The 23728-nt window shown below is 34.3% G+C and overlaps 1 protein-coding gene across 1 annotated transcript in view; it reads left to right on the forward strand.

Annotated features, from left to right (window-relative positions):
• Window positions 1-760: 760 nt before the first annotated feature.
• Window positions 761-23728, forward strand: part of LOC118189222 (alkaline phosphatase, tissue-nonspecific isozyme-like) — a 237469-nt gene continuing 214501 nt past the window's right edge. The window contains exon 1 of the mRNA XM_085827457.1: window positions 761-1422. The gene's annotated coding sequence lies outside the window, so the exon portion shown is untranslated. The remainder of the gene's footprint in view (window positions 1423-23728) is intronic.

Genomic DNA, 23728 nt, shown 5'->3' on the forward strand with positions numbered 1-23728 from the left:
ATATTATGAGGTAATCCAAAATTTCACAAATTTGGTATTCAAAATAGGTATGTGATTGAGAACAACATATTATATATATAGGCATTAAATTTATTCTTCGAGTTACGATGAATGCAACGAGAATAAATTCATTCTGAAGATGAGCTCTCGTTATGAAATAATTAACAGTCGGCGGAATCACAGAAGACGCTGCACTAATCGAGACGTTGTACTTGTCTTGGGCTTGTACACGCCCTTTTATGACGTAATAATGGCTACGCTTCTTTCTAAAAAACGGTTTGAAAGAAATTAAAGTTCTCTATTTTGAATTCTAAAGTTAAAATCTTACATTTATAATGTTAGTGTGCGGGATATTTTTTAATATAAATCTACTTTTTTTGCGTGTTCTGGGCCATTGTTAGCATTTAGCATAGCGAGTTAAATGCTGAAAATTGCCTTATCAAAATCACATATGCTAATTTACCAAACGACTGAAAATATTCAATAAATGATATTGCCGCCTGATCGTCTGCTATGCGAAACCTTTCGCCTCTAACTTAGTTGCCTAGCTACGAATCCTGTGACGCGCATGCGTCAATATCCTTTTTAAAAAAAAAAAAAAAAAAAAAAGCTTGTTCGGTGAGAAATACAGTCCATAACAAATGATTTAAAATTTATAACCGTAACTGCTCAAAATGAAGAAAAGAATTCTTTGGATGGTCATGTATACAGTTTTATTATATTTTCAGTCAGCATGAATGATGCTAGTGCTTTCTTCTATATAAATGAAAATTTCATTTGTACCTTTTTAGCCGTTAGAGAGAATGGGTAAAAAAATTAATTGATTTCGTGGAGAAAATGTTGATTTCCGTGTCGTATCAACATGTGATTTGTGAAATGAATATGAAATTATAGAATGAAAAAAATGTATAAATAATTTTGAATGTTAGCATCGAATTGCAAGATCTGTTCGAAAAGATTCATGGTTTACAAAGAATAATTTGAACGTGTACTGTTTTGCGAATCATTTTATACAATTTGAATTGATAACTAAAAGGACTAACAGACTGGAAGAGTTTTTGTAAGGAAAAGTTATATTTGAAAGATAAAGTAATGTTAAGGTGGGTAGGCGTGATTATGGAACTTCACGAAAGTAAATTCAATAAGCAAAAATAACATAGAATACAAAAAGTGTCGAAGCCAAATGGTATGTTTGTTTGTGTGAAAGGGGCAGATGTTTAGAGTAGTTGAAAGTAGAAGTGGTGAGTCATTTTTAGAAATAATTAAAGCAAATATTCTGTGCGGATCATTTGTGATTTCCCAACTCCTGAAAAGCGTTCAGCTGCCTTCAAAGCCGAAAGATACGAACATATAAAGGGGAAAAACAGCTTACTCTTCGAAGATTAGGATAAAGATACCTTTTAAAAAAGCCAAAGCCTCAAGGTAAGTTTTATTTACTTTTATCAGCTTAAGTGAAATATCGGGTACACGCTGAATTTGAGGATTTCATTGTCGGGTAAATTTTATTCTGCTAACTTGACTTTTCGCTGTAGTGTCATTATTCGGGAAACTTTTTAACTCGAATCAGTGGAGGTGTGGGATATTTCTATCTTCGTTACTTGTTCTGTGTTTCAGATTGTTGTATTTTTTAAAAATGGCTTATTATTAAATGGAGAAAATTGAAAACCTCTTTTAACCTTTTTTCTAACCTTTAAAAAAAAATTAAAATATTTTTCACTTTTAGAGCATTTTGATTAATTAAATAATTCTAATTGGCACTTTATTTGGGAAGAGTGCAGAATCCCCCACTGATTGGCGCGTTTTTAAGAATTGCATGCACTCGGTATCCATGTACACATCGAGTTATTTTCATTTAAAAAAAAAAATCAGAGACTTGCACACATTCGGCATTACGCACTCCCTTGACCCTGTGCATGTACACATCAATGTATTTTCACGTAAAAAGTTAAAGATCAACAATTTAATACTTGTTTATGCGCGGCTGAGTGTTTTTTTTTTTTTTTTTTTTTTTTTTTTTCAAAGCGGGAACAAAAAGAAACATTCAGTTTTGTGCACCGAAAAAACTGCTTTGTTGCCTGCTGGTCGAATTGCTTGTTTTTGCGTAGAAACTGTAATTTTAATTGTATTTTTTTTTTTAAATTGTTTTAACTGTATCGGTGTTATATGTGTTTCTGTATCTTTGAATTTTTAATGAAAATAATTTGAGTTTTTTTGTATTTTTGCCTTGCCTCGAAGTGAGAACTGAATTAGTTGAATGAGAAATATATCTCTAATGAAATTCTAGGGAATAAGTTTAACTGAAATGCAGGACAAAAATGCGTGTAATTTAGTATTCCGTACAAGGAAGTCATGTTTTGGAAGTCAGATTTCTTTTGTTTTAATTTTGATATGTGTACTTCTTGCTAGAATATTAACCCTCTTATGATCTAATTCATTTAAATGTTATCTCTTGATTACGTATATATATAAATATATTATTTTACTGATGAATTCTTTTGTAATTTTGATTTGTTTAGATACGATGTTAGATCTCTTATCCACGGTTGCAGATATTAATATCGTTGGGGAATATAGCCTTGTTTTTACTATTTCAATTTAATTTTAACTTCAGATGCTTTTAGTTTAATATATATATATATATATGATATTACAGTAATGTTTTAAATTCGAAATATCCCCAATCAAGTAAGCAGTTTTTAGCGCTTTACTAATAAAATAGTAGTTAAGCAAAAACTTTTTTGTCTATAATTAACTACTATTTCATCAGCATCTTGCGCTTAAATGAACGATTTTTTTTTTTTTTTTTTTTTTTTTTTGGGTCCCTGAAGGACTATTGTTTTCGCTTTGCGATTTTGCGTTGATTCACTATAAATGTCCGTTTCACTTTTCAAACTGTTGCCACCAAATGTTAGAGTCCTGCATTATATATGAAGAAATTAAATAATGAAAAATCTGCATAAATGTACGCACATTTCCCGCATTGTGATAAAACAACGGTACATAAAGCCATCGAATTTTGAATGACGTCATCCTACTACGAATATGGTCATGTGGAAACCCAAATTTGAAATTTGGAATTTTTTTTATTATCGATTACGTATTTTGTAAATTTTTAACGAATTTTTGATTAACAAACTGAAAGATTTCAAAGCTAGCAATGGCAACGATGTACAGAAAAAATATTTTTAATCTCCAGAAAAAATATTTTTATATCCTCCACGCGAGACTGCGTATCCGAAATTCTAAAGCTATGCTCAATTAAAAACTGTTTTGCGATATTGCTCTTGAACTGAATTCAGATTTTTATTTTTTGTAATTATTTTTTTAATATAATTTTATTATTAAAAATAAACTTTTAATATCTAATTTTTTCTAAAATTGTTGTTCAGTTAAGAAGACATACATAAAAATAAGTATATTTATGTAGTTCATGTTCAATATGTACCGGCAGTTTTATGTTCTAAGAACATAATACATAAAGAATAAGGAACTGTAAATAAATACATAAAGACTGCCGGAACCTTCATATTTAGGGCTCCGGTGGACTCCAGCTAGAATTATGATTTATCCGAAAAACTAAGAAGTGTCGGAGCCGGGCTCCGGTGCAATGTAAGCTCTAAATAAAATAGTTTAACAAAAACTTTGAATTTGCAGCCAGCCAAAGACAATGGGCTCAGTATTTACTTTATAAACTTTACTGTAACTTAGATTACTCCTTGATAATGTTTACATCTTTTGAGGAGATATTTAGGGATTTCCTGTTTTTATGTTTCGGTTCTTTCATGTTTTGTTGTTTTGGTTCTAAATTTATTACTTGCTCGTCTCTTAGATAAAAAAAAAAAAAAAAAAAAAAAAAACGACGCACCTATAAGATATAAAGCAAATTGGACACAAATTGATATACATACAGATTTCGACGGAAAATGCAAAATTTTAAATTTTGGTTGCCAATGAATGAACGTTTGTCGCTACAGCGCATCTGATCTGCGCAACTGGCAGGATATTTAAGATGAGAAATTACGATTCCAGGTCATAAATTCTTCACGAATTTCATTCCGTGTATTCTGGTAGACAGTAACTATGCCTCGTATACAGTTGCGCGAACGATATGCGCAGATGTCAGAATTTGAGAGAGGTCGTGTAGTTGGGCTCAAAGAAGCCGGTTGGTGTTATCGGCGAAGAGCTCGACATTAGAGCAGGAGCGATGCCATTATTAGACGATGTTGGTAGGAATGGGTGAACCATGGCCGCACACAGCGGCAAGAAGGAAGCGGTAGGCCTAGAGAAACGAGAGAACATGAAGACCGAGCAATCGTCAGAACAGCATTCACAGCCCCATATGCATCATTATCATCGATTGTACGTGCAACTAGTGCTTCAGTGACCGCAAGGACCATTCATAGATAGCTTACAGAAAGGGGGCTGAGGTCACGGCGCCCCTTGCGCCGACTACCATTGACTTCTGTACAACGTCAAGCCCGTTTGCAGTGGTGTCGAGCGCATTCGCACTAGCATGTCACTGACTGGAGTAGAATAGTCTTCAGTGATGAGCCCCGTTTTGAACTGAGCCTTGCTGACCAGCGAAGGCGAGTCTGGAGACGCCCCGGACTGTGGCGTGATACCAACTTGACTGTCTTCCGGCCGACAACCAGGAGTGATGGTCTGGGGTGCCTTTTCATTTCATAGCAGAACCCCTTTGGTTGTCATCCATCGCAATCTTACAGCACAGCGGTACGTCGAAGAAATTCTAAGGCCCGTTGTGTTGCCCTTCATATCACGCCACCCTGGACTTGCATTTCAGGAAGATAATGCCCGCCCCCACACCGCACATGTTTCTACTGCTTGCCGAACATTACCTTGGCCAGCAAGGTCGCCAGATCTCTCTCCTAATGAGCACGTTTGGAGCATTATGGGCAGGCCCTCCAACCAGCTCGGGATGTTGATGATCTAACGCGCCAGTTGGACAGAATTTGGCACGATATCCCTCAGGAGGACATCCGCAACCTCTATCAATCGATGACAATCCGAATAACTGCTTGCATAAGGGCCAGAGGTGGACAAACGCGTTACTGACTTTTTCACTTTGTGAAGCTCAATCACTTCAATAAATCATCCAGTTTTTCTCGAACTTTAATCATTTGCTTTTCTGTACATGTACATCACTTCTATCGATTTTCGTCCCATTCGGATAATTCCTTCTTGGTGCGTCTCTTTTTTTTTCTTTTTGGTTGTTGTTGTTGTTGTCTAAGAGTGTGTATACTATCATTTTAGAACTGAATGAGACATTTTATTTAAAAACTTTTATTTTCTACACCCTTCTGATGCTTTAAAAATATTCAACGCCAATTTAAAAAAAAAATTGAACATGAATGCATGTATCTCGAAAAAGAATAATTACATGACAGAAGAATGTAAATTTTTTTACGTTATATTATTCATCAAAAAAGGCAGTGGGAATACCTATTGAAAATACGAAAATATCATTAAATGTATTTTTAGCGAAGTCTGAGAGTTTGGTACGCTTTCGCGAACAAGTTATCCTTCAATTAAAATATCGCTGGCTGCACTGACTTAGAGTTCAAGATTTAATGTCCTTTGCATGTTAAATAAGAAAATCAAATTTATGCCTTTGTTTCTTTGTTCCTATATAATTAAGCTTAAGATAATTGTGTTTATTATCAATCTATAAGGAAATAATTGGGGTGATATAAAAAATTCGAAAGTATCTCAGCGGCGCCTTTATTCCTAACCCTTGGCAACATAAAATTGTTCCATTAACCAACACTTGAATTGGTAAGCGATGCAGCTTATTGTGAAACTGGTTTTATTAATGTATGAAGATGTGTTTTGTATTTGTTAATAGAAAAACTAGTTTCATTGGCATTTATGAAACCATAAAAAAAAGCAATCTCAAATAATTTAATTGTTCTAAGGAATAAAGGCATGTAGTAATTTGCAAGAATCCTTCTAATAAGCGAAGTCTTCTCTTTCGCTTTATTTTGGTAATAAACTCTTTCCAATTAAATAGTTTTACTCAGTTTTTTCTGCGTTTGGACTTTTGTTTCAGCTTGTATGTTAGTACTTTTGAAAATAGGAAGAATGTGAAAATTTTAAAGTTATAACTGATAAGTTTTACATTTCTCTAATTTTAGTTAATTTGCAATTGCCGTAACTCAAGTGAGTTAAATATTAACCACTTGCGCTACGACTAAACTCCACGGTTGCGGTGTCGTGCGCTACAATATAACAAGTGGTAAAGTGTCCCATTTACGCTGCTCCGCGTCTGTGAGTGACTAAACTCCACGGTTGCGGTGTCGTGCGCTACAATATAACAAGTGGTAAAGTGTCTCATTTACGCCGCTCCGCGTCTGTGAGTGACTAAACTCCACGGTTGCGGTGTCGTGCGCTACAATATAACAAGTGGTAAAGTGTCTCATTTACGCCGCTCCGCGTCTGTGAGTGCAATCCTGAGCTGTAACTCGAGAAATAAACAATCTCGTTATATTTAGGCGACGTGTGCACCACCGTTATTTTCATTTTTGCGATAAATGCTTATCGACGTGGTGTTCACGTCGCTAGCGGTTTGAGACAAAATCATTTCGACGACGTACCTGGCACGTCTTTTTAGCGCAAGTGGTTAAGAAAAATTAAGCAGAAATAGTGTATGTTTAGGGTAAAGATTATCCCTAACTACTTTTTTCATTACATTTCAATTATTAAATGCTATAAATGAATATTTTTGAGACACATAAAAAATGTTTGGGATATGAGCATATAATTTCGAGCGAAAATACTTTTAAATGATGTTTGTTATACTATATTGTAAAGTTAAACCTAATTAGCTAGTTAATCGAACTTTTTTTACCTTTCTTGTTCCACGAATAAACTTGCTCTCTGCATTTGTGTCTTCACAAATAAACGAAAGTCTAAGCCAGTATCAATAATACAAGACTAGGGCCGTTTTAAGTAATTTCCTGACCCCTCCCCCCCAAAGTTGGGATTTGAGGGCTCCCCATCTCTATTTTCACTTAATGAATGTTCTCCCCCACCCCCAATAATTCGTGTTACATTCACAAGCTCTTGTGCACTATCCTCTGCTTTTTCTCTGTTTTTTAAAATTAAAAAAAAAATTTCCCAAATTCGTTTTTCCAGAGTTTTGTTTCACTTTATCTCCTACTTCATAACATTATTTACACTAATGTCCATAAATTAAGGATAATGCAAAATCAGGCAAAGGAAGAGTTAGAAGCAAAACAAATTTGACTTATTTGTAAAGCTTATTTATTAAACAAAAGTTAAAGAGCAAAAGAGATGCTATATGTTTGATATTATTAAAAAATTTAGTGATTTTTTCTCCCTGAAGCAAATTACAAAAAAAAAAAAAAAAAAAAAAAAAAAAACCTATTTACAAAAAACCAATATTACATAGTTGGTATGATTGTTAATACATTGTATATATCCCAGACGATGCAATACAGTCCGTACAACGCCTAGGCATGCTGAGTATCAAATTATCGAACTGATCTTGGGGGATATTACACCACTCAAAAAACAATGCTCTCCGAAGTTACGGTAGACATGTAGGAGGAGGGTAACGGGCTGCAACTCGTCGGCCAAGCATATCCCACACGTGCTCTACTGGATTCAAGTCCGGTGAGAATGCTGGCCAGTCCATACGGGTGATATCCTCCGATTGAAGGCATTCGCTTACGATGTTTGCACGGTGAGGACGGGCGTAGTCATACATAAACACAAATTGTGCGGCCATGGCGCCCCGAAACAAACGTACATGTTGTTCCAGAATGACGTCCCGATAGATTTAGCTTGTCATGGTTCCAATTTGAACATGCAGGTCAGTTCTGGAACCGGAATAATTCCACCTCAAACGAGCACTCCTGCACCACAGTAACGGTGTCGTTCAATGATGTTTTCTTGGTGGTAAACGGGTACCTGGAGCTCTCCATATGAAAGTCCGGCGAGAATCACACTGCAAGCTAAACCTGAACTCGTCGGAAAACATCACACAAGCCCACTGTTGCGATGTCCACAATGCATGCTCTCTACTCCAGGCTAACCGCAGGCGACAGTGAGTTGCAGTAAGTGGAACGCATCTGACAGGTCTACGAGCATATAGACCAATCTACCCTAAGCGTCTGTACACGTTGTCGTACCAGTGGCTGAAGAGAGCTGACGAGACAGGTCTGAGGCTGTGCTCCGCCTGTTTCTTCTGGCAGTAACTGTAAAATAACGGTCCTCATTCGGCGTTGTAACTCTGGGGCGACCTGTGTTGTAACGTCTACTCACATTACCATCATCTTGGAATCGTTGCCAAAGCCTGGAGATGATACTCTGGGCAATTCCAAGTTCGTCTGATACTTCCAGTAGGGTACGCCCACATTCCAGACGGTCGATAATTCTACCACGTAAAAAATCATCCAAATGAGTCCTTTGTGTCATAACTATTCGGTTATTGCACTGAAATGCTTATAAAGCGCCTGCGAACAGTTTTACTTCTTTGCCTGTATTCCTTATATATCACTCTCTTACACTCTCGTCATTGTGACGTACCATCGGTGTCATCTGGTTACTTCCTGAAATTTGCGTATGATTCTTGAAGATGTGTGTAGTGATTTTACAGGTGATATATTTATTTTAGAGTTCGATTTCCGTGTGACTCCGAATTATCCTTAATTTATGGACGTGAGTGTACTATACCGGTTGGGCGGCATTTCTCTTCTATGAAAGTTAAAAGCTCACTGCCATGTTCATCAACAATGATTCACGGCGGTCACTCTTTTCCTATCCGTGTGCATCGTATGAGATTCACAGGTTTTGTAATGCTTGAAGCGGTGTGAGTCAACGATGCTTCACAAACACCGAGATTTTTTTATTACCGAGATTAAAATTATTTCTGCGGCCTCAGAAGGTTGCTTCATATTCTTGGTTTATGGCTTCTGGGAGCTTTTTTTTTCCCATAAATAGCTATATGATTTTAAGATGTGTTTTGATGCTGTAACCTTTTACCTCAAAGGGGTAATTTTGCCAGAAGGGCCACTAATTTCGTTTTGGCATTGTGCGTCGGTTCACTTAAAATGACGGTTCACTTTTCAAATGGTGCCACCAAATAGAGCCCTGCATTATATTTCAAGAAATTAAATAATGAAGAATCTGCGTGAATGTATGTATGTTTCTCGCACTGTAAAAAAACAACGGTACTTAGAGACATCCAATTTTGAATAACGTAGTCCTCCATTCGAATATTTCTTACTTTGTAGAGCATTTATGAGTTTTTGATTAAGAAACTCAACGATTTCAAAGCGAGCAATGGGAACACTGTATGGGGTATCCGAACTTTCAGATTTTTTTTAATAATTATTAATGTGGAAGCAAAACTAGGTACACAAATGATATTTAGGATAAATGGGACAAGAAAACACTAGAATTCAAATATCGCAGGCAGAGTATTTTACCCGATTTTGCTCCGGTACTCAACGTATTAAATAAGGGCTAAAAGTAAATATTGATTTTTCAAATGTAGAACTTCATTATATAACTTCCAGCTAAAATTATTCTGTAGTTTGAAAAAATTCTAAAAAGCTAGCTTTAAAAGAAAAAGGTATAATTTTGTTTTGTGTTTAAAAAGGCATGTTAGGTTCACTAAAAACATCCAGAACATTTTCTTTCTCTGAAATCAGAGCTATAAATTTTTTAAAAAAATCCTATTGCCATCAAAACTAATACTTTAAAATGCAGATAATTCTTAAAAAATTCGAGAAAATATACGGATTACATTTCGTGAAAAGTTTGAAAGATTCCTATTGTGAAATATTTGTTATTCCTTTTTTTTTTTTTTTTTAATTCAAACATGTTAAAACTGAAAACTCGAGAATTCAAATAACTATTGTGAACGATAAAATTATGTTATCATTTTAAATTAACCAAGGAAAACCATAAATATATAAAATCTTGAGTTTGGAGATTATTTGCAATCAAATTGCTAGAAAAAATGAAGGAAAAAAAAATTGAATTTATAACCGAATTGAGTTTTTTTTACTTGATAGAAGAACAGTGTCAAAGAATGAAAGATGAAAACTATTTATCGAAATAAAAACCATAAGGATCAAAAACGCAAGATAAAAGGGAAAATTATCTCGAAACTAGAATCTGGTATATAAATCACATTCTTATCTGAAATTTAAAAAAAAATTACTTTAATACAAGAGATTATCTACTTGGACTTTTGATAAATGATACATTTTAGACAAACTTTACTTAAAATCAATGATTTCAAGTTTTCAGATGTCTTTTTCTAAAAGTATTGGTATGACAACGATATAAATGGCGAACTGTTCTACTATCGTAAATAATGTTCCCAAGTGTTCTTTCTTGCGAAATAGTGCTTGAATAATTGTAAAATTTTGCGGATTCAGTGAATTACTGTGCGACAGGAGTAAATCCATTTGATTTCATATAAAGTCAAATCACGTAAGAGATGGAACGATATGAAACGAAAAGAATCATAAAAGTAACTTATAAACTTCGCACACGTGATCCTTTTGAGAAGTATATTATTGTTTGCTTTGGGGGTCAGGGAAGATAAGAAAAATTTCGCGCGAATATAGTGCTTTAAAAGTATTATAATAAATTGTAATAATTATATAAGTAATTGATAATAAGCTATTCAGATAATCTGAGGGGTATAGGTTGATGATGTAATTAATGTAATATACGAGTGTGCTGTAAACCTCCTGGCCGATAATATTCGCCCTGATGGTTAACGCAGCACACCCAACACAGATTGAAGCAAAAATGCCGTTAAAGACATCAAACCAAAATTCCCAGTATTTATTCTATTGCCATTTATAAAGGTCATCAAATTCTTTGCGTATATAAACTCTTTCCTGCAGCAGTAGAATTCCTTTACGTTTCCTTGTTGTAAAGACATTAGGTTATTTCGAAGCAGGAGAGATGAAAAGTGAGCAGTGCCCTCGCAGGAACTCGAACCACGGACTTCTCGAATACGCGCCGAGCGTGCTGACCACTACACCACGAAGGCATGCCAAGAAAGGGGAGAAATACCTTATGAAATCCCCCCTTTTAAAGGGCGACTGGGAGTTAGGGGATCCAATCGCCAAATCCTGGTGATGGAGAATTATCATCCACCACCTTTTTTACATCTTTGTACGAAGTAAAAAGGAAGTATTGTAATCGCAAAAAGTTTCAGGCATCATATTTCAACGCAAATATCCATTTTCACCGCTATCGAATGTCATTTAACGATGTTTTTCCGTGGCATCTGTACGTAAGAACAGAATAAAGGACTCTTCCCCCCCAAAAAAATGTAAAACTAATTTACAATGAATTCTGAAGAGAATTTTTCGTAGCGTTTGTGCATACGTACGTATGCATCTGGCATAATTAAAAAAACGAGTAGCCTGAGAACGTTGAAATTTTGTGTGTAGAACTGCTATAACATGTAGATGTGCACCTCGTATTTTGGTTGCAATCGGCCGCACCAAAAGTATATAAATATATGTATATATATATATCCCCTCTGTTACTCGGCTCGGTGATCTTAGTTTCTTTATTCTTATATGTTTGTAAATTGTGCATTTTTTGCTTTAAAAATGATTGAATTATGTTGTTCTTATCTTCCGATTAAGGTTTTTATGCCTTTAGTAAATCTGTATGCAATATGTTTAGAATTATCAACAATTTAAAAGTTGTTTAAGTGCCGCTAAGGCTAATAATTTTTTCCATGACGGTCATTGCTTGTTTACGTTTGAAACTGCAGAACAGTAGATTTGTTGCCAATCTAGAGAAAGTAAGCTTCAAAATAACGCCTTCTTTTGTTATTGCGAATTACAGAGGCTGTTCACACATTTTTAGACGATGTATATTGTATTCAAAAACTAAATTACAAAAAATTCTTTTGTTTTAAATAATCTATTTGTCATCCCTATTCTAAACTATCTTTCGACACCGCAATTTCCAGGATAATAATGCCTTTTGAAGTGGCAGAAGAGATATTCTATCCCATTCCTCCCGAACAGCTTTCCAGAGTCCTGTTAGGGTTTTGGGACAACGTTTGGATAATGCAGTTTTTAAAAGTCCGAAAACACAAAAATCCATAGGTGACACATCGAAAGATTTAGTAGGGATATCAGTGAAGGGTATGGCCTTGATACCAGTTTTTTGTTCCATTTCTTTTAAGAAATTTACAGTGGATTTTGATGTGTGACTGCTAGCTTTGTCCTGATGGTGTCTCACAGATGGATGGCACTGTGGGTAAAGCGATGGTATTTCATTCAGAAAATTTGGCGATAAAATATGTTCCTGATAGTATTTGGAGTTAATCTTGACATTTTGTTTGCACTCTCTTTATTTTTAACGTGTCAGTATATGAAAAACCAGCAACAATCATGAATCCCTTAGAAAAACTTTCTTTCGATTCTTTGAACCATGTACTTCAATTTTTTCCTCCCCTTTTTATGATAATAAATGCCTCTTTTTTTGTTACAATCATTTAAATACACCCATGCTTCATCTATCGTGACAATTGTTTTCCATTTTTCTTTGGATAAGTGTTTCTCATATAGAATTCTGCAGCGTGTCCTGCGTTGAGCGATATGCTTTGGAAGAAGACGATGCATATTGCGTTTTTTCGCTTTCTTAAGATTTAAATCAACGTTTATCATTTTGTTTACAGTGGATACCGAGCATTTTAATGATTTTGCCACTGTCCTTTGACTAGGGGGATTTTCTTTTAACATTAAACAACGTACCTTTGCAATAGTCGAAGATGTCCGTTTTTTCCTTGGATACTTGTTCGGAATTTTTGTCCCCCTTGAGGCTCCAATTTGACGTCTTTTTCCTTTCTTGTTGATGATATTACTTATCGACGCTTTAGATATCACAAACCATGACTCTCACATCGTTTTTGGATAACAGAGTATGCATATTTCTCTTCGGAAAGAGCGTCAATGTAGCCTTCGAGCCACTGCTTTGTTAAATTCGCCATTTTGAATAGAAACAAAACTGTCAAGCCACAGACTGTCAAGCCAAAAGTTTGACAAAACTGTCAAAACAGACAAAACTGTCAAGCCAAAATTTTGACTTTTAAAACCATAGCACAATTGCGATTACTTCTTTTGCAGCAAACGATTTTTTATTCCCGCTTACCAAAATCGTCTAAAAAATGTGCGAACAGCCTCAGTAAATCGTGCTTAATCCATTCTGGAATTTATTCGAGTAAATAAGTGTTTTGAAATTTACTTCATAATTTTTAACACAGACATCTTGAGTTTTAATGTATTTTTTGCCTTGTCGCGAAGTGAGAACTGACTCAGTGGACTCAGTGACCAAATCCTGGTGGTGACGAATTACCGTCCATCATCTTTTAGTTCGGGCGCCACTTGCAGTGCCCTCGCTGGGACTCAAACCCTGGGCTTCTCCAATACGCGTAGAGTATACTTCCAATTACACACCATGTAGAGACATTAGGTATTTTTGAAGCTGGAGAGTTGAAAAATGAGCAGTACTCTCGCCGGGACTTGAACCACGGACCTTTCGAATACGCGACGACTACACCACAAAGGCATGCTAACATACATGTGGCAAAAACTCAGTCATTGACGAAATGTCGTGCATTGCCATCAGCACTACAAAAATTACAAAGACTATTATTTTGCAAATTAAATCGTTTCAGATACGCCGAGAAGCGCCCGTGTCCGATAGTTATTTGATTGTAATCAAAATCACATATATGTGATTTTGATTATAATTCATAATTCTCATGTATTTAGAAACTTCAAAGTTCAACAAATAAGCTTTCCTTTTCTTCGAAATGTTCCATTTCTCTTTTCAGCAATCATAATAGAAATCCTTGATTTTAACCAAATAACAATTCTTTTTCATGCCCGAGTACTGAACACATACCCGTCATTACCCATAGCAGCCGTTTTGGCCAGCATGTCGGCCCTCTCGTTGGCTATAACACCACTATGGGCTTTCACTCAGTTCGTTTCCACTTCATGTATTTTCTCAACTTTTACAAAGAGATCTTTTATATATGAGGCTAAAATATTAGTGATCGCTGATGTTATCGCTGAATAAGCATCTGCTGATGTTTTTAATAATTCCCCTGCTCTGACGTAAAATAATGTTATAACTTACATTATTACAGACTATTTCCTTTCAGTCTTTAGGAATACCCAAAGGATTTTGCAACATGATTTTGTTGCAAAAGATTGATAAAAGATTGGATATTACTTTCTAACTCAATGCTTTATTTTTTGAAAATATATTTAATGTTACAAAAAGCATATGAACATGAATACATGTTTGAAAGTTTAAAATGCATGCGTTTAGGTGGGAATTTAAAACATTGTTATTGGGAGCTTAAAGTATCGTATCACTTTAATGAGATACTGCATATTTATTCACCTGTTTTCATTAATATTTATTAACATTTGAAAACTCATGACTAAAGTTTATATCGTATTCCATTTTTCAGGGAGAATGTATTACAGCTATTTATACTGAGGCTTCGTGTATTTTTTATTGATAAGATTCTTGTTTTCTTTCTATGGCAAATAATTCCATCGCGTTTGTACTCTTTTTTTTATTTCAGCTTGATTTTTTGTCAGATTAGAAAGATGATTCATTGTCGTTAAGGATCGTTGTTTATTTATTAGAATTTCATAAATTTTTCTTTCTTTGTTTTAATGCTTTCCTATCATGCAGAACTACTGCTTTTTGTTTTATTCTGTTTTTTAGTTGTTTTGTAGATGGTTTCTTGTTTACATACTTGTAACTCGGCTTTGAATTTTATACTTATGTTTTCTAATTTTATATCTTGTAATCAGGTACATTATTATTTTCTCATTTCACACCTTTAATCTTCTTAATTGATTATTTTCTTACTTTAACTCCCACAGTTTCTTTCTCTCTCTCTCTTTCTCTCACACGGTGGATTCAAAATATACAGCGAAACATTGTTTCGTTTCGTTTCATTCAGACTTTTATTTTTTACTCTTAAAAAGGGATGTGGAAACCATATGACTTCCTTGTACACCCTGCTAAATTATACACATTTTTGATGCGATTTATTTAAAGTTATTCCCTTGAATTTCATTACAGATATATTTCTAATTCAATCAGTTTAGTTCTCACTTTGCGGCAAAGCAAAAATAAATAAAACTCAAAACATTTTCATTAAAAATTGTAAAATACAGAAAAACTTAAAACACCAGACACAGTTAAAAAGAGATAAAGAAAACAATACTTACCTTTAAAATTAAAGTTTGTACGCATAAACAAGCAATTCGGCCAACGAACAGGAAAACAAAATTTTCGGTGCTTGAAATTTTAAAGTTACTTAACTTTAAAAAAGTTAACTTTTGTTTTCAGTGGCTAAAAATTCATTGAAGTTAGGGCACCAACTGACCTAATTGAGTTTTCTACTAAGAATTTCAAATGTAAACAAATAGCAGCCTCTTTATGCCTAACGCCTCTTAAACTTTTAAATTGTTGATAATTCTACAACGATTGCAAGCCGATTAAATAAAGGTGTAAAAACCTTAACCAGAACATAAGAACAATATAATTAAATCACTTTTAAAGCAAAAAATGCACAATTTACCTAATGTAATGCATATAACATAAGAGTAAAAAGACATATAACATAAGAGTAATAGGTATGTGTGTCTGTGTGTGTATATATATGTGATGTACCAGCTTTTGTCCGGAATAAATAGAATGCTGAAGAATCATAAATGTAGTCGTAGCTTAAATAATCAGACGATAAGTTTAAAAAACAGAATCCATTTATTATTATTCAGGAGAAATAGCAGTTGCAAAAATCAGATATCCGGAGTAAAATAAAAAGAATTACTAATAACTTTTTGTATGAAGTTTACTGCATCGTAACATTTAAGAAAAAGCTATGATATTCTTTTGCGAGTCCTTTTATAGCCTCTGGAAAGGCGGAGCTTCTAAGACTTCAGCCACGTCAGCCAATCCAGTTCGCTTTAAATATTTCCAGAACATTCTATAACTGTACGTGTAGAAAAGGCGGGAAAAACAACTTGACTACGGGGCTGTGGATTTAATTCCACGTACTTTCAAATAAGAGACCATCGCCATTAAAAATGAAAAGAACATACAGTTAGAATTTTGAGTGTATTCTTGACTATGGAATTTTATTATTACAAATATATATATATAAACATAAAGCATCTATTAATTAGCAAATTGGAATAAAAGCAAAGAATTAAAAATATTTGCAAGAAAGTCGAATGCTTATAAGAAGGAATCATTCAGTATCCTCTTAGAAATTAAAACACCTCAATTCAAAATTACTGTAGCTTTAAAGAAAGCTGGCATTAACTACTTTTTTTAAATTTCTCATCTAATGTTATATGATAATTATTACTTAAACCTTAATTGGAGGTAATAGTTGGATGACTACGGTAAGAAACTGAATGCATATATGTACAAAAATTTTGTATTTTTTCCTTTTAATTATTTATACTATTTCTATACACTCTTTCTACTTTTGTATATTTATACTGCCAAATCTGGCTGTTACTAAAAAAAATGTAGTTTCTAAGTCGTATTGTATCCCTATTACGCAAAGACATTTATCTTTTATAACATATACCTTTTTTCCTTTTCCGAAACTTTGAGCCAGTTATGTTTTCGCGCTTTAAAATTTTACAGAGAGCAGCTTCTTATAGAAGTTTCCTACGCCGCCATTTTGGGCTGATGATCACCCACAGGTAACCCCACATAAATAAAGGTAATCCCACAGGTTAATTCCACGAATAGTTCATGCAATAATCAGCAGTTCACAGTTGGTGCTTTTATCGTCAAATCTCGGGAACAAGATAGCAATTCACAAATGCTGGTGGATTTCTATAACACGACTGGGGAAATTACAGTTTTTCGAACATTAGTCGAAGATCCAGCCCGTCTAGGATTTATCTTGGAGGAACACAAGCCCTCTGCTTGCCTCGAAGAAACACGTCCGTTCCCTTCCACGTCTGCAAGTCGTCTGCCTCTGCAAGCTGCGCTACGCTGGCGTCAGTTGACGTTACACCTCTCTGGGTATTCGATGATTTCCTACGTATATATATATATGTGTGTGTGTGTGTGTGTGTGTGTGTAAATATTATATACACGTTTGGTGCTGCCAATTGCAACCAAAAAGGGAGATGCACAACTACATGTTATAATAGTATCACATACAATATTTCAACGTACTAAAGGCTAATCGTTTTAAATAATACAAGTAATAAACGAGATGTATGATTGAGAAGACATCTAATTCTGTAATAACAGTACAATTTTTGTAATCTGTAATTATATAAAGCATGCATTAGTAATTACGTAAATATTTCAATTCATCATTCATTAGTACAACTGAATAAATGCAAGGTTATATTCGCAATTATAAAAAGCATGTTGAATGTTTTTGTTTACACGCTAAGGAGAACATTCGTAATTTAATGTATTTTTAAATAATTTCCTTTTCTTTTAATCTATTGAAAAAAATCAATGGCTATTAAAAAGCTTCTGCATTTGGAATGAAAATTAGTAAAGAGAGGGAGAAAGAAGTACTGAATCTCAAAAATTATACTTACTTCCCTCTAAACGACAGAAATGTTTTCCACGTTTCTTTAAGTTCTTTCAAAAGTAATTTATTTCTTTAAACTGTAGAACGTTTTCAACTGCAAATGCCAATACGTAGAAAGTTTCAGTAATCGGAAATATCATTTGCGAAATTGAGCGAAAATTTGTTTTAGGCAGAGCAAAAAAGTGGTAAATTGATTTGTTAGACTAGCTCTTTTTTTTTTTTAAATCAGCCTCATTCAGACTGCAGCTAACTTCCTGAACGTCTACCAGTATTTCATCCAAGAACGCATGTATCACGACCAGCTGTCGATGTATGGAGTTGAACTTTGGCGTGAGTAAAATTGATTAAGAATTTTCGACCCTTTCTGTAAGGAGCATTTAATCTAACCTTTGGCATTTACCATTTCGTGAGAATTTATCTCCCAAATTTATTTCTTCAAAATAGGGATCATTTTGAATTCTCTTTATTCATAGATACTGTTGGTCAACAACTCTATAGCTAAGTAATTTTTTGGTTAGCAATTTTCAAAAGGGAGCAGAAGTTTTAATGCAGTTTACTTTAGCATTAGTTATTGTTTACGTAATGAAATGTTTTAGCTGTTGAAAACTTCATTTAATGAATTCAAGTTAGAAACATCCATGCTATCTCCGAGATTCAAACCCCGATACATCAATACGACATTCGGCTTTACCAACCACAGTACTGGCTGCTATGCTTAATACCACTATACTTATAAGGTATTTCTCCTTCTCCTTAGCATGCCTTCATGGTGTAGTGGTCAGCACAATCAACGCGTATTCAAGAGGTCCGTGGTTCCTGTCCCGGCGAAGACATTGCTCATTTTTCATCCCTCCTACTTCGAAATAACCTAATGTCTGTACAGTGGCGCCCGAACTAAAAAAAGGTGGTGGATGGTAATTCTCCACCACCAGGATTTGGCGATAGGGTCCCCTGATCCCCAGTCTCCCTTTAAAAGTGGAAGTATATAAGGTATTTCTCCCGCCTTCTTAGCATGCCTTCGTGGTTTAGTGGTCAGCACACTCGACGCGTCCCGGATTTATTCTGGATTTTTATACTGGATTTATTCTCAGGACATTCGCCTCTACCTTGGATACTTTAAGCTTCTGAGAATCTCTCGAGAAATGCCTTCTTGATAATATTCAGTTTTTTTCTTGTTCATCTACTTCTGTAATGATCTCAAAACGATTATATGAAATACACACAAGGATTTAAAGATTAACAACCCAGAAATAAGGTGTTTTACATGTGCAGGTGTTCAGCGATATTTGTTGGCGAACGGTTTGAATTGGATGATACAGTAATAAACGGTCTTACGATATGACTATTCTAATTGAAAAATTGTAGTTCTATCATCGATATCTTCAGTTTCATAAAGAATAACAAGTATTAAAGTATATTTCTTATCGAAATATAATTTCTATAAGCAATGTATTGTCAAATCTTTGTCTCTTTGGGAACATAAACTTTTAAAAGGCCTCTTGAAGAATTATCTTCTAGCCTTGTGAAACAAAACAGAAATCAGAAGAAGGCTGTATAGGACCCTTTTATTCAAACATAAAATTAACAAGTTGTAACCCAACTTGGGTTGCAAGAAGCCACGAACTTCTGGCTTAACAGAATAACGTAACAAATACTAAATTTCAAGATGTGGTAGATTAGCCTAACGGCTAACAGAATACAGTGGCGCCCGAACTAAAAGGGAGTATCAGGTTTCTCCACACCCAGAATTTGGCGATTGGGTTCCCTGAAAACCCCAGTTGCCTTTTAAAAAGGGGGGTATATAAGGTATTTCTCCCGCTTTCCTAGCGTGCCTTCGTGGTGTAGTACTTCTGCACGCTGGGTCGGTATTCCAGAGGTCCGTGGTTCGAATCCCGGTGAAGGCGTTTGCTATTTTTCATCTTGCCTGCTTCCAGAAAACCTTAATGTCTCTACAAGGTTACAGTGTATCTACCTGAAAGTTTCATTAATATATAAAATCTATATTTCTTAGGGAACATACGTTACTTTTAAAAGTCTATTGAAGAATTATCTTCTAATCTTGTGAAGCAAAACCAAAGTCAGAGGAAGCGTGTAAAAGACCCGAACACAAACTTAACAATTACCCAACTTCAGTTTATACAAGCCAAGCACTTCTCACTTGACAGAAATCTGTAACGTCTGATAAATTCAAAATGTGGTAGATTAGCTTAACGGTTTACAGGATAATTTAACGCGCAGGCAAGGCTCTGGTTTGTAATAAACCGGCGAGACAAGCCTAATGGCTAGAACACTCAACGCCGCTAACGCAAGTCGCTAATAATCACAGCAAAACGTGGCCTGGAATAGGCAGACATGCTCTGAAACTAACTTCTGAAACTCTTGCTTAAATGGCACTTCTCCTTAACCTGCTTCTACCTTAATCTGAATAAACTCTCGCTATCTCATTTTCATTCTGACATGAAAAGCGTGGGTGAAAAGTGAGTAATAGGAAACGTTTTTCAACTTAACTATTAGTTAAAATAAATAGATAAACTTCACAGTATTTGTAAATCATCGGTGTCTTATCTTGTTAGGTACACTCTATGAAACTCTATTGTGAGGCTTAGTTTCCGTTCTAGAAAACTTGACAAAGCAAAAAAAAAAAAAAAAATTGAAAGGTTTCAGATTTTAAATTACGTCTAAACGGGCGTTTTTTTTTTTTTTTAACAATTTGCGTGTTATCTTTATTTTTTAAATATCATGTTCTTTGCACTTTAACCATAAAATTTAGTTCAATAGCAATGTCGCAAAATAATTTTAAAATGAGCCTATCTTTAGAATTTCCGATACACATTTCCGCGTGGAGATAAAAAGTTTTTTTTAGTCCAAAGGGATTTGAATCCCGAAGGACTATTAGTTTCGTTTTGGCATTTTGCGTCGGACGGATAAATGTCGGTTCACTTTTCAAACTGTTGCCATAAAAGTCCTGCATTATATTTGAAGAAATTAAATAATGAAAATCTGCGTAAATGTATGTATATTTCTCACATTGTCATAAAATAACGGTACATAGAGTCATCGAATTTTGAATAACGTAATCCTCCAACGAATATGCGCATGTGGAAGACTAAATTTGAAAATTGAAATTTGTTTTATGATCGATTTCCTATTTTTTAAAACTTTGACGAATTTTTGATTAACAAACTCAAGGATTTCAAAGCGAGCAATGGCAACGTTGTGCAGAAAAAACATTTTTATCTCCAGCGCATGAGTCTCTGTATCGGAAATTCTAAAGATAGGCTCGTTTTAAAACTATTTTGCGATATTGCTGTTGCACTGGATCTTATGGTTTAAGTGCGAGGAACATGATATTTAATAAAGAAAGGTAACACACAAAATGTTAAAAAACGCCCCTTTGGACGTAATTTAAAATCTGAAACATTTCAGATTTTTTATTTATTTATTTATTTATTTATTTTTATTTTATTTATTTTTTTTTTTTTCCGTAGAGTGTTGCCATTGCTCGCGTTTAAATCGTTGAGTTTGTTACTTCAAAATTTGTTAAAGTTTTAGAAAATACGAAATCGATCATGAAACAAATTCCAAATTTCAAATTTGGGATTTCAAATGCCCATATTCGCCGCAGTAGGATTACGTCATTTAAAACTGGATGGCTTTAGATACCGTTGTTTTATCACAATGCGAGAAACATTCATGCAGATTATTCATTATTTAATTTCTTCAAATATAATGCAGGACTCTAACATTTTGTGGCAACAGTTTGAAAAGTGAACCGACATTTATAGGAGTCCGACGCAAAATGCCAAAACGAAAGTAATAGGATTACGTTATTCAAAATTATATGGCTCTAGATACCGTTGTTTTATCACAATGCGAGAAATATACATATATTTATATGCAGATTATTCATTATTTAATTTCTTCAAATATAATGCAGGACTCTAACATTTTGTGGCAACAGTTTGAAAAGTGAATCGACATTTATAGGAGTCCGACGCAAAATGCCAAAACGAAAGTAATAGTCCTTTCGGTATTCAAGTCCCTTTGGACTGAAAAAAAAAAAAAAAAAAAAAAAAAAAAATCTGAAATGTTTCAGATTTTAAATTACGTCCTAAGGGGCGTTTTTTAACATTTTGTGTGTTACCTTTCTTTATTAAATATCATGTTCCTCGCACTTAAACCATAAGATCCAGTGCAACAGCAATATCGCAAAATAGTTTTAAAACGAGCCTATCTTTAGAATTTCCGATACAGAGACTCATGCGCTGGAGATAAAAATGTTTTTTCTGCACAACGTTGCCATTGCTCGCTTTGAAATCCTTGAGTTTGTTAATCAAAAATTCGTCAAAGTTTTAAAAAATAGGAAATCGATCATAAAACAAATTTCAATTTTCAAATTTAGTCTTCCACATGCTCATATTCGTTGGAGGATTACGTTATTCAAAATTCGATGACTCTATGTACCGTTATTTTATCACAATACGAGAAATATACATACATTTATGCAGATTTTTCATTATTTAATTTCTTCAAATATAATGCAGGACTCTAACATTTTGTGGCAACAGTTTGAAAAGTGAACCGACATTTATGAGTCCGACGCAAAATGCCAAAACGAAACTAATAGTCCTTCGGGATTCAAATCCCTTTGGACTAAAAAGATTTACACTAATAGTAGCGTATTAATACTGTGTGTCATAGATTAAAGTTACAAGATGAATCCGATATTTTGATTTATAACATTCATTATGCACATGTTCACAGCACACGAATTCCTGACATTTAAAAGGAAAACATATGCTGTCACTGAGGCGTACACAACTTTTTTCTGCATTCTTCCTCGAGTCATTTTCTGAGCTACTGGCATCATATCATCAGCAGTTTTCATTTGATATTGCAGATAAGAATTGGCCTGCAGGTCTTCGACATTCATGAAGCATATATATATATCAAGATTCTACCGATGATAACACCACTGCGCTGGCAAAGAATACGAAAGATTAACAAACAGTACGGGCAAGCGTTTGAGAAATGAATAGCTTCAAAAACTGCCCTGGCTTTTGATAGTTTCGTTCATTATCACATATATTAGTTTTAACAATATCTGGATGTTTCTTGATTGATAACCTCATTCAAAAGGCACTTAGCATTGAAGTCTTGACTCATAAACCTGTATTTTTAGATGTAAACAGTTAAATTGTTTTGAAGTCTCTTAATTATTTCCTTTGTCAGGTTGTACAGAAAGAACATTGTTAAAATTCATATTTGTATGCAGTTCTTGTTAGCTCTTCGTAATACTTGAAATATTATGCTATAAACACAGATTTTTTAAGCATCATATAAAGATGAGTATTTGCTGCGAGTTTCTTGTAGAAATTTGTGTTTCTGTTACAAATTTTTACAGTGAAATATGAAATTTTATGAGGATGCAAACATTTAAATACAAAAACTAGCTTCCTTTCCGTTACTCATCATTCCTACGATTCAGATACGCTTCCTGCCAGTTGTTTATTGATAACATGATAATATTATGAAATTAGAATACTGCTCTCTATTTTGTCCGTCAGCTGTGATATTACCATACAGAAAATTTATAAAGTTAAGGAAAATTATAGTAAAAGCATTATAAGAAAAAAAAATCTGAAAGCTTTCAGATTTTACATTACGCCATAAGAGGCGGGTTTTTTTTTTTTTTTCCTTAACGTTTTGTGTGTTACCTTTATTTGTTAAATATCATGTTCCTCGCACATAAACCATAAAATTCAACTCAACGGCAATATCGCAAAATAATTTAAAAAGAGCATAGTTTTAGAATTTCCGATACACACTCTCGCGCATTCGAGATAAAAATGGTATTTGTTTCGTATAGTTTTGCCGATGGTCGGTTTGAAATCGTTGAGTTTGTTAATCAAAAATTCATTTAAGTTTTACAAAATATGAAATAGCTAATAAAACAAATTCCAAAATTGGGCTTCCAGATACCCATATGCGGGTGGAAATGTGCGTTGTTCAAAATTTGATGGCTCTAGGTACCGTTCTTTTGTCACAATGCAAGAAACATACACGCATTTATGGAGATTCTTCACTATT

Source organism: Stegodyphus dumicola, chromosome 12, assembly GCF_044657685.1.
Source record: "Stegodyphus dumicola isolate Sdum_Otavi_A_Nest chromosome 12, ASM4465768v1".
In the NCBI taxonomy this organism is placed as follows: Eukaryota; Metazoa; Arthropoda; class Arachnida; order Araneae; family Eresidae; genus Stegodyphus; species Stegodyphus dumicola.